The sequence below is a fragment of the Nannospalax galili genome, unplaced genomic scaffold (genome assembly GCF_000622305.1).
Source record: "Nannospalax galili isolate Female #2095 unplaced genomic scaffold, S.galili_v1.0 scaffold65, whole genome shotgun sequence".
NCBI classification, from domain to species: Eukaryota; Metazoa; Chordata; class Mammalia; order Rodentia; family Spalacidae; genus Nannospalax; species Nannospalax galili.
Window position 1 is genome coordinate 493,437 of NW_008353294.1, and position 10,582 is coordinate 504,018.

A 10,582-nucleotide genomic window follows, 5' to 3' on the forward strand; every position below is an offset into this window, starting at 1 on the left:
TGCTTTTAGACTAAGGAACTTTCTTCACTACTTTAATTTTTTTTTTAATTTTATGTGTATGAGTGTTTTGCCTGCATGCATATAAGTGCACCCCATGCATACAAACCAACAGAGTTCAGAAGAGGGCATTGGATCTGCTGGAACTGTAATTACAGATCATTGCTAGCCACCATGTGGGTGCTGGAGATCAAATCCCCAGTCCTCTAGAAGAACGGTCAGTGCTCTTAACTGCTGAGCCCTCTTGCCAGCTCTTCTTTACTATTTTTTAAAGGAAAGTATGGGATGGGAGTAACTATTTCTTTTTTTCTATTAGTAAGATCTTTTATTTTTCATATTAAGTTTTAGTTTTGAGATCACACTGAAGAGCCTCCACGTGAACTCAAGGTGATCTATCTTCTACATAAACTGTGATCCAAAGCAATACAAAATAATTGAAAAATGATTACAAACAATTGATAATATTTACTACTTCATATGCTTAGAAATTAGACTAAATATTAATAGTCACAAAATCCATGACTTTTAGTCAGAATGTTATTTATATATTTACACTATTCAACATAGAAAATCATCAGGTATGTGCAATATTCCTGCTTAATGTGCATATTATTTTTGTAAATAAAAGTAAAAACCATGTTGGCAACTTTATCAATCAGACCATACTAATCCCTCCTAGATTTAGTGACAAACATTAGTGACTTTCAGCCCCCTGAGGAAAGTTTTGTGAAGGATGTGATATAGTGAAAAACTCTTGACAAATGTCAGTGATCATACGGTGATGGCATGGTCAGGCGAGCTGATTCTAATGATGTTCACCTCCGTGCTTCCGGTTCCATGGCGGAAACTGAGCAAGACAGAACTTCATCCACCCTAGGACTGCATGAATGCAATAGCTATCTGATTGAATTAATGCCCTTAATGTTACTGGGAAACTAGGGGCTTCGTTTCAGGGGTTGTTAGTCTCACCAATAAAAATTTTAGAAATAGATGTGGGAGAAAGCTCAAGGACAACTGTATTAGAATTTGATGGAAAAGCAAGTGTAGGAAAGCTATAGATCTTGGCAGCTTCCAGGAGAAAGGAGAAGCAGACTACTTCTGTTTGGACATATCGGGGATTGACGTTATTTCACTGTAATTTTTAAAGGGTTGTAAGAATTTTGGCTTATAGACTTTACAGTGTTAAGTATGTCTTACTGATTCCTTCTCTCTTTTTTCTTTCAAAAATGTTTTAATTCACATTATGAATGTGTGCAAAAATATTCTTACTCTATTCCTGTCAGTAGTAGATGTTTATACTCCTTTTTATTTTCAATTGTTAGAAATTGTGTTCTTCTTGTTTTGAAACTATTTAATTTTTTATTGATTGCAGAATGTCATACAATGTATTCTAATCCCATTCAAACTCCCACTCCTCTTCATCCTCTCTACTACACCAGTTGCATTTCATGTCCCTTATTATTATCTGTCCTTTTCTTTTTTATACTTATTTATTTTTAATGTTCTGTCGAGCCTATTAAGTGCCTCTCACATGCTCCTGAAAGGTTACAAGAGCTAAAGTTGATAGGTAGATTAATATAAGGAAACTGTGTTGTCTGGACATCACAGAGTAAATGCACATATGAATCCACAACGCTTATGAAAGTATGCACAACACTTGTGCAAACCCAAGTCAGACAGGGGCCCAGCATGAATGGGGGAGGTAGCCAGAAAGCCATAACCCCAGCTGAGTGTCCATTGGCCACTGAGGGATCCTAGGAGAGGTATGGTCAGTTTTCCTTACTGGTGGGCCACATGGTAAGTTGACCAGTCTCTCCATTATTTTTATTTTTTAAAATATTTTATTATTTTTATTTTATGTGTATGAGTGTTATGCTTTCATGTAAGTAAGTGCACCCATGTCATGCAATGCCCGTGGAGGAAAGAGACTGTCAGATCCCCTGGCACTGGAGTTACAGACAGTTGTTACCTGACATATGGGTTCTGGGATTTGAATCTGGGTCTTCTGCAAGAACAGTCAGTGTTCTTAACTGCTGAGCCATCTCTCCAGCCCCTCTCCATTATTTTTAAAGAAAAAGTCAACTGTTAACTATTTTTAATGAAAAGTCAAATGTTAATGGAATCATATTTCTCTTACATATCATATTTTTTTGTATTTGTTTTTGGCCTTCTTGGCTATGATACATCTTGCTGAAAGTCATTGTTTCTACCTGGTACATTTGATCAAGCTTCTTGAAAGTACAGGTTGCTGTTCTCAGTTAATGTGGGACAATTTTTATCCACTCTTCACAGATTCTATGTCTCTCTCTGTGTCTATTTCTCACTCTTGCTGTCTCTTTCTTCCTCCTCTCTCTCCGGTTGTTTTATTCCTTTCATGTCATGTTTAATTTTGTGTCATATTTCTTAGACGTTCTTATGCCTCCTCCTCCTCCTCCTCCTCCTCTTTCTTCTCCTTTTTTATGGGGCTTTTGGATAACATCCCCCCATCTGAAGAGGTAACCCTAAAATCTTTTAAGGATTAGATACAAGCTCCCAAATACTTTTGACATTTTTCTCCTTTTGAACAGAGTGTGTTGCTAAGAGGCCCAAGGATATTTTGACTTTCAGCCAAGAAACTGGCTACTCTTCTTTCGGGTCTTTTTACACTAACTGCCTAGCCAATTCCTACCTCCTATTCTTATCACACCATTCTCTGAAGAGGTTACCCAACTTGTGGTTAGGGACTCGGGATGCAGATCGCTCTGGCTTCTTCCATTCTGAACTGGGATGCAGGGTGAGGCAATTGGGGTACCCCTTCAGTGGGTCTATATAAAAGACTCCCAAATTGCATAAATCTTATCTGTAGGGGGAAAAGAAAGTCCTTGACTGGTGAATGGGAGATGTGAAGGATACTGTAATTGAGTCACGAGACACATTTCTTTCTAATATGTTAATATTGTCTTGGAAAATTTTGTATTTTCTGTAATATCAATCTTAAAGATATATATATATTTTCTTTTTAATTAAAATTCTAAACCCAAATATTGGAAAAGGAGGTTCATGTCATCTTAAATAACATCAACTGATAAATACAATTATATAAACAAAAATAATGAATAGCTATTACCACAATATTTAATTTAGTCATAAGTTATCTTTAATAACAGTATATGTATTTTGTGCAACTATTTTAAAGATGCATTTTTTTCTGTGCTTAAAAAATATGCAATGCATATTTTTCAAGAGGTCATTACATTTTATAGGCTAAGAGTCTAGTGGTTGGAAATGTTGATTTTAAAAGGAGTAGTTTATATTTCTTTGCATTTTGTTTTATCCTGTAATCTCTAATAATAATCCATTTTGATTCTTTCAATGTTTACACTGAAATGGTATAGGGAAATGTTAATAACCAATTTTAAAATTTAGAGTACATTATAAAAATTACAACTTTTGTATATTTAATTACTTCATTGAAATTTAGGGTATTGAAAATATAAATGTTCTCAATTAAGATTTTTCCAAGGTCTTGTTTAATATATTCCAAATCAACATTTTTTATTAGCTAAAAAGATTTTAGCTTTTCATATTTGTTTCTTCTTATTTTTCTTTCATATTTTCAAAATTTAAAATGAAAGAATTCCAAATTCAATGTTTACTAGACGCTAACGCTCTGACAAATGCTGCATAATTGGCATAGAGTTGAGAGGATGATCCTCACAGCTTTCTTCCTTGGGGCCATATAATAAATAGTGAGCAAAATAGAAACAATGAAAGGCTAATGAAAATTGAGGGACTCTTGGTAGGCTGACTAGACCTCAGTACATGAACTGGCACTGAAGGCTGTCTGGGAACACTAACTTGACACAATAGATCTTAATGCAAATGACAGAATGTATGAATTACAGTGGGAAGGCTATGGGGGGTTGCCAGTGCAGAAAGGGGTATAAAGATGATTAAAATGGATTGAAATGTCCTGTATGAAATATGCAAACATTCAATAACAATTATGAACAAATGAACTGTTTTTAGTTTGACTTTGTTTTAACCAGTAATATTAGTGTGAGCTTGGGAATTATCAACATTCTAGAATTCTCTCATACTCATCTGCCAAATATGGGAGAGACATGGATGCTCTAACCTTTACAGTCCTTTCTATTCCCAAATCAAAGTTTCCCCGACAATCTACTCTGTGGTGTGTGTGCATACATGTCTGCGTTCATGTCTCTCTATGTGTATGTCTATTTTTGTCTGCATAAAAGTTGCCATAAATCACAGTGCAAAGCAGTTTGGTTTGATATTGATCCTGTTGTCCTTGTTTCTATTGGCAGTTATAATTGCATGAGAAAGCACTAAATGGGAAAAATGACTATAATGCCAGAGACAGAGTTAAACTTTAAATTTCTGCACTAGGGGTTAACACTTGTATAAATATTTTATTGCAGCATCACTGAATATCAGAGTCCCTAAAAGGAAAATTCTTGATTTCAATGTAATAGATGAGAAAACTGAACTTCAGTGAATTCAACTGACTTGACTACAAACAGAAAGCAGGGAGATGAAGAAAAGTCGTTGCATAGAGAATGTATCATGAGAAAATCAAAGAGATGAAGGACAAATAGAGGAAAGCAAGCCCAAGTCAGAGCGGCTTTATCAGATTTTTAATGAAAGTCTACTTAGTTGGAGAATTTAATACATCAACAGGAAGGTGTCCTTGTGGCCTGCAACTTCTCCAATGCCAATGGAAAATCATTTGGTTATCTAGTGAGAATGTAGTACAATAGGACTTACAAGTAAGGAAAGAAAGAGGCTATTGTGTTCTTGCTTCCTTTCCAGAGTTGAGTATTGAGAACAGCCAGTAATTTCATTACCTTCTTCCTATGTTTAAGGAAACTTAAGTTTGCAGAGTATTGGTCAGTTGCTCATGGTTAAATTGCAAAGAAATGGATCTGACAGCCTTTCAAAATACAGAGAATAAATGATTGTGGGGTGCCCAGCCCTAGTTGATGCGTCAATAATAGAACTCCTACACCTATGGCTCAGAGAACATTATGGTCCAAGATACTGAAAGACTATAGGAGGCAGAGGACCAGACACATGCTGCTAGATGGTGTCTTCTAGATATAACAGGGTGCTTTACCCAGGAAATCTCAACAATGTGGTTGCCTAGGCAAGACATGCACTATGACAACACTAGGTGACATGGTGGCATGCATGGAGGAAATTCCACAAGTCCCACCTCCAGAAGAAGAAGTTACCAGCAATTAGTGCTGGTGAGAGAGGGCGATTCTGATTTTTTTCTGCAGGGGCAAGCTCCCTGACAAGCTATCCAATCCCAGTGGTCAGCCCTAAACACACGCACATAGGAACACCAATAAATGAACTCAGTAAGCTGTTGTTTTGTGTGAATATACATAAGTATATATGTAACTATTAGAGAATTGGTCACAAAATTTGAGGGAATGTGAGTGGGATGTAGGGAAGTTGAAGGGGAAGAAGGAGGGGTGGGAACCATGCACACAGCACTCACGTACAGAATTCTCCAAGTAAGTTTACAGAAGAAGTGGATTTCGAATGAGAGTTCTGGAAGTCTTTAAGATTATATCAAACAGCCTACGTGCCATCAGCCTCATGTGCCTCTTAGACTGTTAAAATGGGCCTGGTGCAGATTAAGATGTGTTGTAAATGTAAAACTGAATTTTTGAAGATTTGTTTAATTGTCGATAAAATACTGAAATTAGATAATGTTTAATTGTTGATTAAATATTGAAACAGTCACATTTAGTATAAAGAGAGTTTAATGGGACCTAATATTAAAGCTAATTGCACTTTTTTATGTTTTCCTCATGAAAATGTGGCTGCTTAATAAAAATAAAAATTTTGGGGACTGGAGCGATGGCTCAATGGTTGACAGCACTGGCTGCTGTTGTAGAGGACCCGGCTTTGAGTCCCAGCACCTACATGGAGGTAACAACCATTCATACCTCCAGTTCCAAAGCTTTCAATGCCTTCTTATGACTTCCATGGGCATTGCATCACACAGATGCACTTACACTCAAGCAGGCAATGCACTTATACCCATAAAATAAAAAATAAAAAAATATTAAAAATAAGTAAATAAAATAAAAATTGTCTCCATATTTGGGAATCTACTTTTTTGGGCTATACTGATCTTGAACACAGATAAAGACCCTTTAATCACCAGGCAGCACTCCCTTATGTTCTCTGTAGGTAACAGGATCAATTGATCTATGTTTCTGTTATTGCTTTAGTACAATGAGTAGGCTCTCACATACTCCAGATAGAAGAGAGGTAAACACATTTAACTATGCAAATACAAGTCAATTGGGCCTCCTTGAATTAGAGATTTTTGTAAAAATGGAGTGGTCAAGCAAAACCTCCTTGACTGAGAATTAGAGTCTGGGCAGAGTTAACCATTTCCACATGGAACTCAGAGCATTCTGGAGGGATACAGTCCATCTATCAGAGTGAGTTAGTTGGAAGGAGAATAAAATGGTTCAGATTATAACTAGCAATAGAAAAGAGAATTAAGTCTAGAAACTTAAGTGACCTTGAAGACAGGAAACCTAGACCTTTGAAAAGGATTAAGTTTTGGTTTAAAATGATTGCTTTGGGCACAGCTGGCATTTCTGGAGCACAGACCTTTTAAGGACACACACATCCTCAGAAGATCCCAGGAGATAATGGGTAAGAAAGTGAATGTGACTAAACAGCTGTCATTTTGTGTGGAACTACTGCCATATCAGTGATGAAATGTAAAAGGCCCTGCCTGAGAACCAAGCATTTTCCCTGCTTGGAAGGGGGGTAGCAGTGAACTCTTCAGCACTGAGATTGCTTTACATTGAAACTCAGCTCAGGAAGGTTCTGGCTGTTGTCATCATCTACTGTTTATCTTTTTGGTAAAAGAGAAATTTCTCATCCTAAACAGTGAAGGGGCTGGACATATACCACATGAGCCCAGATCAATGTGGTCTACAGCAATTTATTACTGATGGTGAATAGAACTTTACAGTGTGTAAGACACATGTTCTACTTGGGAACAGCATGAGCAAATAAATGATGTGTAAGCAGACACTGTGAAAGGAGAGCAAGGTGCCCTATGTTCCTGCAGGTCAATGCCATTGTTTTATTTGAGTAATTTATGAGCTGGCAGGGACATTAAACTTGGTAAGTTGAAGACTGGGTTGAGCATAAGTGATCCATATGGCAAAGCTACCAGATTTTCTTTCTGGGAGGACTCTTATCTATTCTAGAGCAGAACTCACACTTAGACTTTCAGGTCCATTGAGACTCAAGAATGTCAGAACAGATCCTGAGATTTTAGGCTCTGCTATTCAGTGAAAATTTTTTGGTTTTCTGTGATTAGCCATGTAAGCAACTGAGAAATTAGCTGGAAAATATATGAGGCATGACTGTGATTTTACACTTGAGCACCCTTTGGAAAGATCTGGTTTCTGCAGTATGATGTAATTTTTCATTGCACTTATTCTGACATTTTTTATGAAACAGCAAATGGCACAGATGTTGAGGACACTCAGAAAAGGATAAAGAGAAAATGCAAGAGCAACTAAAGGATGACATGGAATGCAGTTTAGCTACATCCTGTCTTTACATATTAAAACACACTGTTGAAAGCACACTTAACATATGCTCACAGTGCTGGCTCCATCTGAAGAAGAGTACTAATTACAAGGAAATGGTGACTGGAGAGAGGAGATGGTGCCTCCTTTGAACATCCAGGTTGTGATTTTCCGGCCTCGCCTGTAGGGTTGTCAAAACCAGATAGTTTTACTGCTTCTTTGCAGATTAAAAAAACAAAAATTGTTCTTGTTTTAAAAGTCAAATGGGTAATGCTAAAAAACAAACTAAAAGCAGGGGGTAGGCTTAGACCCCCAGCCCTCCTGACTGCTAGTATCATAGACTGTGTTTACCTTCCACTTCTACGTAGGAGACTGAACATGAGTGGCGTCATTTGCATATGTTATACAGTCATCCAAGTTTCACCTCTAGATCAATGAAACTAAGAGGGAATCAACAGTAGTTTAATTTATGTTGTACCCCATCCACTGGACCCCAAAAAGACCACTGAGGACCCAACACACCAAAATGCAAAAGCAAAGGTTTATGGTTTATTCGGGCTTAAACTCGGGCTCTCAGACCTCACCAACTCAATGGATCTGTGCTGGAGCCTTTTATAGGTTTTAGACAAAAGCGGGGGGATACCAAAGATACATTTTGGTTGGTTCAAGGAGCCCGCGTGCGCCAAGGTGGGGGAAGATACCGAAGATACATTTTGGTTGGTTCAGGGAGCCTGCGCGTGCCAACATAATTTTAAACTGATTGGATGTATAAGATGCAGCCCTGGAAGTTTCTTATTGGTAGGTGCTAATCTCAGGGCTGTGGAATGTGCTGACTGTTACCTGTGGGGCCAGGAGTCTCCGTTTTTACCTTATAGGGCAGTTTTTATGCCCGGGCTTGCTTAATCTATAGTTTCCTGGAAGGGGGGTGGGGAATAGCAGGCAGGGGTCAGGACATGCCAGGGTATGTCTAGGCATATCTAAAGCAGCAGCCAAGCATTTTACAGAAGCTAAAAGAGCAATTAGTGGGGGTCTGGAGGGATTGGGGGGTAGCGGGTGAATGAAGAGGGTCTCAGGGTTCTACATTTAGTAGCATATGTTTAACTAAAAATTTGAAGAACAAATCAGCAGAAAATGAGTCTCCTTACTGGTAATATTCTGAATGTGTCTTCCTAAAGTTCAAGTATTGAAATTAAAGTGAGTGGATTAGAAAGTGAGACATTTGGAAGATGACTTGGTCTTGAGGATGTAGCCCTCATAAATGACAATAATGCCTTTTAAAAGAGGCCCCAAGGAGTTCCTTCTTTTTTTCTACCATGTGAGGAACCAAGTAGAAGGCTATGATCTAGTAACTGGACTCTCACCGGACACTGAATTTGTCAGTGCCATAATCTTGGACTTCCCATTCCAGAAGTGAGATGAATTTCTGTTTGTAGCTCATTCAGTCTTCAGTACACTCATGGTAACCCAAATCCCATCACACACCATGCTCCATTATTGCCAATCAAATGTGACCCTTTAAGACTGATCTAATCTTGATAAAATAATAAGAATGGAAAAGAAGCTGACAAGAGCTGGGCACGCCATCTCTATGCATTTAAACTATGAAAAATGTCTCCTATTTTATAAAATTATAATTAGGCATGTATTACCTAATGGTAGGGATACATCAGAGAAATTTATGGTTGGGCAACTTCCTTATAGTCTGAGCATCATGGAGTATAGGTACACAAATCTGTACGGTATCAACTAATTTCCTTTTCTACCTCACAGACAATATGGCATATACATACACGTATACACACATAAATAGTAAGCAACAGTCTGTAGTCTCCCTATGACGCATGGCCTATATAAAATATAGATTATTGCTTATTGCTTCTAGTGCCATGATGAAGTAATAGAAAACTAATTCAAATACAAGAGAAAACAATACAATCAAGAGAAATGAGAAACACAAGATCTGTAACAGCACAGTATTTTGAAATAAAAATTTTGTAAATAAAAGTGCACCAGAAAAGTAACAATATATGGTAGGGTAAATGCATAAACATGTCGTTTATCATCACTATCAAGTGATCAGGAACTAAATAATTAGTTGCACACAGCAGCACAGTTAATTTGGTTCCAGCAATTTCACTACAAATATGTGAGTAATGCCTTGTACTGTGATGTTACAGTGGCTGCCATATTACTTGTGGTAGGCACTTTTCATCTCCATTGTAGTCCCATGTGATCATGGGGACGCATGTATCCTGTTTTTTGAGTAAAACATCATTAATATGGCCATGACTGCTTTTAAGAATACAGTTAAGATTCTAATATAACAGAATTAAGATCTTTGGAAAACATGAGGAAATAGCCTGTACTGAGATCGTATTTTTAAGTACACACAAACAGACACACAGACACACACACATATTTAGCTCAGCATGTAACCCTCGGCTAACTATAATGATAAAATATGGTAACACATTTTTTCTACATTTGTTTCTGCTGAAATATTATACTTGGTGTAACAAGACACATTTATTTTCTGTGACTCACTTAAAATTAAATTTTTGTCTTCAAATTTCTATAAAATATATACTTTCAAATTGTTATCAACAATTTCTATCAGACGTGAACCTCACACTTCCCTCCTGCAGCTGGATAAGCATTGTTTTATTGTTTTGCCCATGAGCTAAGAGGGAGCTACAGAGGTTGAGGCAACTCAAATAAGGAGGACAAGTATAGGAGTGCAAAACATCAGCTCTTCCTCCTCAGTCAGTAATCCTGTTCTAGTAAAACTAAGAAAGCTGCTCCACAGTCTTACAAGGTGTGGCAATGGGTGTGGATATTTGTAAATTCAGTTTGCTACCAAATAGGCATCTATTGAACTTTTACTACTTGGTAGTTTGTAGTGCTAAGTACAGCAAAGGCATAGGTGCCCTGTATCCTGTATCTTTGTGTAGCTAGCCCCTGCACAGGTCCCCCTTTGGGACCTTTGGTTCTTAGTTCTTCATATATAT